At 38.4% G+C, this 8,327-nt stretch overlaps 1 long non-coding RNA gene across 1 annotated transcript; it reads left to right on the forward strand.

The window, feature by feature from the left end:
* Positions 1–4,904: 4,904 nt before the first annotated feature.
* On the forward strand, positions 4,905–8,058 carry LOC148123546 (uncharacterized). Its single transcript, XR_015736423.1, has 3 exons — positions 4,905–5,069; positions 7,116–7,160; positions 7,797–8,058. It is a non-coding gene; the product is annotated as an uncharacterized LOC148123546 (long non-coding RNA).
* Positions 8,059–8,327: the final 269 nt, after the last annotated feature.

Genomic DNA, 8,327 nt, shown 5'->3' on the forward strand with positions numbered 1-8,327 from the left:
CAGGAACGGGTGCAAAGGTAGGCAGGAGAGAAAAAGAAAAAAATCAACCCTCTCCCATTTCTGGTATCCCTGTGTTCTGTCAGAACAAAAGACATTTTGCCAAAAGCGTTTCCTCCAGCATCTCTCACCTTCAGTAAGGACAGAGTTACCCAGAGGACTAGAGATATTTCCAGCTTCAAGGCACAGAAAATCTATTTATGACCACAGTTCCTTACCCCAGATCTGCCTGACCAGTTCCTACCTCCCATTCTTGTTTAAGTGGAAAATTACTGAGAGGAAACAAATGGACAGTAATAAAAAACTTGGTGGATGATGGCAAAGGGTGGGGGAGGCAAATGCACAAAGAAAATCAGATGCCAGTGACGGGGGATTTTTGCTCAAGCCAATTTGTGGTTCTCTTGGACAAATCAAACTCTACAAGGAGAAGAAGAGAATCACAAGACTGGGTTCAGTCAGGTGAAGGACTCAGTGGCACCAGTCCAGAGCTCTGGCTAAAGGAGAAAATCTTCGTCAATGCACACATCAACATTTCACGTTAAGTTAAAACCAATGATTTCGCACTCATTTGCACGATCTTTGAAGGTGATCCAAGACCATTACTTTGATGTCTGCTGAGAAAAGCATCACATTTTCTTCGTTATATAAACACATCCATGATGTACTTTTTGATTTCCAGTTTTACTTTCTTTAAATTTAGTAGTGGAGTCCATGTTCTTGGGGAAAAAATAAGACTGAGTGGAACTTCCTCCTAGATTTTATTTCCAAAACCCTTGTCAATATTTAAGTTCCCTTGCTTGTCACACAACAGTGAGTATATGTTAGGCATTAACATTTATGAACGTCTTCAAAGCATTTAACTTAGTTTACACAGCAAATCCACCGTCAATCACCTTCCATCAATTTGCATACCACTTAATTTAATTACATAATTGTAGTCAGAAGTACAGCTAGCATAAACAGTTCAGGAAATTCAGCTCAATTTTAGTGGGCACACATTTCTACTGCTAGGAGTATATCTATGCAAGAAAGAACCAGAGCAATCTACTGAGTACTTACACGTATCATTTAAAACATGTCTGAGACCAAGCAGGCTCCGATTCAAGGGTTTCATTGCCGTAAAATGTTTTTTTAAAAATGTTATTTTTAAGTCTTTACAGATACTAGACAGAAAAAGAAAAGATCATGCCTTGGAAGAAATTTCCCCCAACCACCAGCAGTGGGGTCCAAGGAGGTGTAGCCAGAATGAAGTAAAAATACTTAAGATAAAACTTAAGAGAAATGAAAAATTGCTAGCTATAATCACTCTATCCACATCTTCCATTCAGACTTCCTATTTTGAAAGAGAAAGCAATCTGATCTCTTGAGATTTTACTCCTTTGGTGCAAGGCAGAGTTCTTTGTGAAAGTTCATTTCTTGGATTGGTGGAAACTGAAATTCCTTTGGGTATTTTATTTGGGGGTGAATGCTGCATCCTGCATGGCTCTAGTGATTGACCAAAGCGGGGCATCAAATTAATGCAGAGAGAACAGACACATGGGTACAGAGGAAGTTGGGGTGGACTGGGCTCTCTGACGGAGACACTCAGTGTACGTATTATATACAGTTGAACAGAAAGGCCAGTTTGCGTGCACTTGAACAAGGAGGTAGAGTTATTACATACACGAAAACAAGGAGGCAGATTTATTATCTACAGCTGGAAAAGGGGAACTGTTTAGCTAATCTCATCAGAAGCAGTCTATAGAGGAGGAATCTTCTGGCAGAAAATAATCTAGGTGTGAAAGTTACGGTGGATTGTTGCTGCATACATTGGCAGCATTTCCACTCAGACTAGAGGAAGATTTTGCCATCCCTTTGAGTCTCACTTGAGGGGAAGGTTTACCACTCATGGCTCTGAGGCTTTGGTCCTTGACGGAGACAACCAAGGGAGCAAGGACTTCATTCACTCCTTACTGGTGAGCTTCAAGTTACACTTTTGAGCTTGAACAGCTGTTTTGGAGGGCTTCAGACTTGGATCAAGATTACCTAGTTATATGTCCTCTTACAAGACAGGCCTGTTAGTTTCTATTTTTTGAATAGTTTCAGTACACTTACAGTATTTTAACTTGAACAACTCCCCTTCTGAATTAAATGTCTGCACAGTGTTTTTTTTCAAGTTTTATTTATATATGTATGTATTAATTTATTTTTATGTGCACCTGTGTTTTGACTTCATCATGTACTGCATGTATGCTTGGTACCAGCATATTGAAGTTACTGATGGTTGTGAGCAACCATGTGATTGCTGGGAACTGAACCTAGGTCCTCAGCAAGAACAGAATATGCTCTAAACTATTAGGCCATCTGTCCCTTATATTTTAAAGATTTATTTTTTTTTAAAATTTTATGTGTATGAGTCCATGGTTGAAAATGTGTGTTATGTGGGTGAAGATGTGACCTTTTGCAGTGGAGATTACAGGTATTAGATGAGTGTGTTCCTTCACTTTTTCTATCGACTATGACTATCCAAATATCCACCAAAATCCAACCTGAGATAGTGCTTCTTTAGTGCATTGTCCCAAAATGATAGATAATGCAGACATTAAACAGGAATTCATTCTAGCTGAAGGTCTTCTCCAAAATGGCTCCCTGAGCAGAAGAATTGTGGATAGTATTCAGGATGTAGTGGACACCAGCTAGTATTTTTTATAGTAGGAGCAACGAAGGTAACTTAATCTGCTGTGTTGTAGATCTTAGAGAGTTACAGGGTCTTTCTCAGCCAAGATGTGTTTGATTCAGAATACAAGTATGAGATCAAAAAGTCACCAAAATCCAACCTGAGATAGTGCTTCTTTAGTGCATTGTCCCAAGATGATAGTTAAAAACATGGATGTACATAAGAATAAGCAAAGCAAAGGCAGATTAAACAAAGGAAAATTAAGGAAAAGTGAGAAACTCAGAAAGATTGAGGAATTCAGGAAGAGTGAGAGAAATTTCAGAGAATGTGATGCTCCCAAAAGAGGGGAAAAGCCAGCTGCCTAGTTTCTTTTTTTAGGGACATTTCATAGAAGAAGCTGGACAAACACGAGGGTCATTTCTCTCAAGATTTGTGGATTTTCTCTGCATATTGTGGGCTAAACCAATGAGAACAGAGGAGGATCATACCCTGAACTAATGAGAGCAGAAGGGGATTATACTCTGAGCCAATGAGAGTAGAATAGGATTATATTCAGAGCCAATGAAGGCAGAAGAGGATTATTGGTGTGGCAGGTCCTTCTGTCTATGCGTTTCTTTTATTGGTTAATGAATAAAGAAACTGCTTTAGACCTATAGCAGGGCAGAACTTAGGTAGGCAGGGAAGATGGACCTGAATGCTGTGAGGAAGAAGAACAAAATCAGGAGACACCATGGAGCCATCGCGGGAGATAGACATGCTGAAACTTTGCTGGATAGGCCATGACCTCGTGATGATGCACAGATTACTAGAAATGTGTTAAATTAAGATGTAAGAGTTAGCCAATAAGAAGTTAGAGCTAATGGGCCAATCCATGTTTTAATTAATATAGTTTGTGTGTGATTATTTTGGGTCAAAGCTAGCTGCACGACTGGGAACCAACAAGCGGCCCTCATTGCAACAAATTATATCCTAACCAATGAGAGCAGAGGAGGATCATACCCTGAGCCAATGAGACCAGAGGAAGATCATACCCTGAGCCAATAAGAATAGAATAGGATCATACTCTGAACCAATGAGAGCAGAGTAGGATTATATCTTTAGCCAATGAGAGTCAAAGAGCAATATACACTCTACACAGATCCTTCTGGTTGAGTGAGAGAGACCATCACATTTTGCTCCTGCATTGTTTGCAGTTAGAAAGGTGATCAGGTGTTGAAGCCCTGCCCTACCATTGTCCATCTCTTTCTTCTGCTTTGTTAACTGCTCTTAACAGTTAACAAGCTCTGTCAAGTTGTTCTTGCCAGTTGTTGACCTTGTAAGTGTCGCCGGGACTTTGACTGTGTCTTGTGTCTTGTTAGCGACTAATTAAACTCTGCTTTCTTTGTTTTCACATTTATGTGGTCATAGCTGCAGCTTTATTATGGGCCTTTTTTCCTTTACTCCGACGGAGCTCTCATTCCTGCCTCAGTATTGGTTATTTGATTAGTTCTTTCTTATTTATGAATGGTGGTGTGATTTAGGGAGAAAGCTTTAAAAGTCAGCAAACTTAATCAGTGTTTTTCTTCTAGTTTTTATAATGCAGTGTTTCTTCTCCACAAAACATAAATGCAGCTATGCTTACAGTAAGTTGATATATTAGTAATTTATTATTTTTGTCTAAAAAAGCAATAATTTAGTAATAAGGTATATATTCGTTCCATTTTTTTGTTGATACTAAAAACCAACCTTCCAAAACTTAAATTTTCTTTCAATGACAAGGTTAATAAATCTAGCTAATGTTTTAAAAGAATATTATGTCATAGCACTACAAAAATAGTCATAAAGAAACATAGAGAAAGCTCCTTTATTTGGCTTATTTTACTTTATAAAGTAGACTGTGGCTCTATTCAAATAAACCCAAATGTAAATGTGACCAATGCAGTAAAACATTCATTACAACATCCCATTATGCCAGAAAATAAAATACTATTTTATTTTCCAATTTTGCATTTTCCTATTTCTTCACAAAACACAAGACAAAACAAAACAATGAAAACCTTTGCTTTGGTTGTGGTCTTTGTAACTTAACTATTGTAAATTCAAATTGAAGAATTTTAGATGAAGTGGAAACATCTGTGTATGTGTTAAATAAGTGATGGAATGAGCTTGGACTCTAATAGAAAGATACCACATCCTTTGTGATGTCTATTAAAAATAGAAATTCAGTTGAAGCCGTCCTTTTTTCCCCCTCTCTGTGCCTTTAGATTTGACCTTCTCCATAATCCTTATGTCTGAGAAGAAGCCAGCTTCCAATTTCAGTCAACTAGGGGAGACAGGTCAGAGTCTACTGCAAACTCCATGCCAGAGGAGGACTTCTTTCCTCAGTCTCAAAATCCTCTGGAGCTGAGCGTCATTCCTCAAGTCAAGAACTTTCACTGTGAGTCCCTAAATCTCCCACAAAGAAAGACAGATGACCAGAAGAGAGGCATTGCTCCCTAACCCAAACCCCATCTCTCAGAAAAGGAATGAAGAAACGTAAGAGCTCAGGTGGAAAACTTCGATGCTGTGTTTGGGAAACTAAAAAAGAATGTCCAAATCAATACACTTATTACTTTGTTTACTTCGATACAAGAAAACAGCGACGTGAGAGCTGATGAGCCACGGGCCGTACTTTGTTTCTTGGTTTTCCTTCTAATCTTTTGTTTACTTTCTTCTCCTAAAAGTCTAGCCTTTAATCTTGTATTTCTCCCTTTCTTTCTCCCAGCCCCTTTCCCAGTCTTCTAAAATACCCCCCTTTCATGTGATATTATGGATAACGCTTCTCTTTGAATACTTATATGAGCTGAATACAGACATGTTATGCATTCATTTCAAAACAAGGGAATAACACCCGATCCTGGAGGATGAGATCCCCTTTGACGTTTTGAATAGAAGGAAAAATCACTTGGGAGAGAACCTTCAACCCAACTTGGGATTTAATCAACGCAAATCCCATTTGTCTTTCCTGTTAATGCCTTCCGTATTTGTTGGACCCTTTATAGATGGAGATATGAAACAAACTTCAAACTTAAGATAAATAACCTAAAAAAATCTTGCAGTTTTTATCCTGTTGTTTTCCAGAAAATTGATTTGTTACTTTTTTCATGGGAAGGCTACTTTATCAGCATGTATTATGAATGGCTGTTACAAAGGTGACTTGAACTTTCCTCTTATATGGCATCTTCAGTAAAAGTCATACTTTGTCAGAGAAGAGGTAAGACATGGAGAAAAGTCCTTAACTTTTTCTCAGCAGAAAATATAGGAAGACAAATGTATAAGAAAAAGCAGACAAAATCGAGCTCCTGAGATTTACACAGATGCCTGTCATGAAGTCTCTGAGCTGAGCAGGGTCCTCACGTGTCATGGTTTGTGTGGGCTGTGCAACAAATAAGGTGGCTACAAACAATAGAATTGGGTTACATTTCTTGAGGCTCTAGAATTCAATAGTAAGGCGCTGCTAGCCCTAGTGCTTGGTGAAGCCATCTTCTTGTTCTATAAATAATGATGTATGTCTCACCTGCTGGGAAAAGAACACTGAACACGTTTACTGTTCTGTCCATCAGTCCCAACTGTGAGGGCTCACACCCATGACTCAGCCATCTTCCGAAAGTTCCACCCATGAATGCCATCATATTAAGGATCAAATTTCAATCTACAAATTTTAGGACATGTATACATTCAGACCACAGTAAAGGTATTCACAATTACCTTGGATGGTTAGTCTTGCTCTCTGGAAAAGAGGCGAGGAGACCCCTGTAAATTTGTACTAAATGAGGGAAGGTGCAGGACCTTTCTCCATCTCTTCCCAGATGCCTTTACCTTAAACTAGTCACCTCTCAGAAGTGATAGACTTTGCTATGGCACACCCTGTTGCTGGCCTCCACTGTCTGGATAGCTTAGGCCTAGCGTCATAGATGTAAGACAGCAAGGGGACTGGAAGGAAACGTGGAAGCAAAGGAGAGGTGTGATCCCAGACTGTTAAGATCCTCATCCATGCTGCTCTGCACAGAAGGAAAAAATTGTGTGTCCAAAACAAGTAGAATGGACTTTGGGTCTTACATGACAGGGTTTTGAAGAGATTTTCCAAAGAAGGCTCCTTAAAATCTGTATAATTAAATTTTGGACAAAATCATTTTCTGCTTCTTGGTATAAGACAAAAATCATTTTTGAATCATGTCTCTTGAGATGGATTCTCCAATTTCTTTGTAACAACTCTGAATATTATTTGTGACTCTTCCTCAATGTTACATTTTGTTTTAAATTTTTTTCAGGCCTATACTCATATAAAAATAATTTCATAGTGAGATGACAGAACTTGATTGTGCAGATAATATGTGGGTTAGTTTTAGGGTGAACTTGACTTTCTTGTGTTATATGGCTCATAAATATGTCTATTAATCCTATAAATACTATAGCATTTACTGAGTTTTATTTTTGTTTTCAGAGTAAAATCTATACTTAAGATGCAAAACCATGTGATTTATAGGAGGTAAGTTCACATGCACATCACTTCTAAACTAGCAATCACCAAACTGATAATGGATTGATGCCTCCTCTTTCATTAGGAAGTCCTTTGAAACAGGGGACTGATAAATTCTGAAATAGTTTCTGAAGTATTTTACACCATTCCCCCATTTCTTTAAGTGAAAATTCTTTTAAACAATTGGAAAACATAGCAAGTACCACAACCCATTTAACACTGTTGTCAAAATTGCTCAGCTCCACATGTAAGTGTTCTTTAGCGCTCCGCTCTCAGAGGTGACAGGTTATCTATTACTTTGTTTTTCATTCTTTCACCTCAGTCTCCATTTGAGTGGCTTATTTTCTGTCGACAAATGAAAAGTTAAACCATCAGTTTTTGTCTTTCTGATGACACGGAGTGATGATTTTAAAACAGCCTAGAAGAAATGATGTCATAGTAAGAAGAAGCAGGTGTGGTGGTGACAAAAGTGAGCCTGGCTACACCATCTTGGTAAAACCTATGTATCTGCCCAGATAGCCATCCGAGTGTGGGAAGACATTTCCTACTGACAGATGAAAAATATGTATTGCAAGTTTTATCATTCTTTATTACTGAACAACTTGCTTCTTCTGACAAAACCCATATTTTCTTTATAAAATTTAGGTGAATGACACTTGATGGTCCAGATGGCAACAAGTGATGTTAGCAGTTGGGAGGAAAAGAATCTCCTAGCAAACATCGCCAGCTTTGTTCGGTTCCAGCGCTTAGGGCATTCTTCATGCTTCATGTCAATTGATTTCAGTTACTCTCACACAGAAGCCTCATTTTCTATCAGGCTTGTTCAGCTGAACATCAAACTTCTGTACCTATCTGTATCCATATTAGTGAATCTCAAACTGAACTCTCAGGCTATAGAGCTCCAAAATAAAGGTCCTTTCAAGATTAATTAATAGTGACCATTCTTTATACTCAGGACTACAATTTGAGTTTGAGTCTTGGCCTGTCTTTTGCTCTTTTGTCCCATATCTGGGCAAGAGTGTATATGCCATCTAACCCCTTCTGTCTGAATTACCTGTTACAGACTGGAACATGGCTGGAGGGATCTCCATGCTTCTGCCACCTCCTGTATCATTCTTTTTTGAAAAATACTTTAAATATTAGCACAATAGACTTCATCATGATATCTTCGTACAT

Source organism: Myodes glareolus, chromosome 1 (assembly GCF_982192425.1).
Source record: "Myodes glareolus chromosome 1, mMyoGla1.1, whole genome shotgun sequence".
NCBI lineage: Eukaryota > Metazoa > Chordata > Mammalia > Rodentia > Cricetidae > Myodes > Myodes glareolus.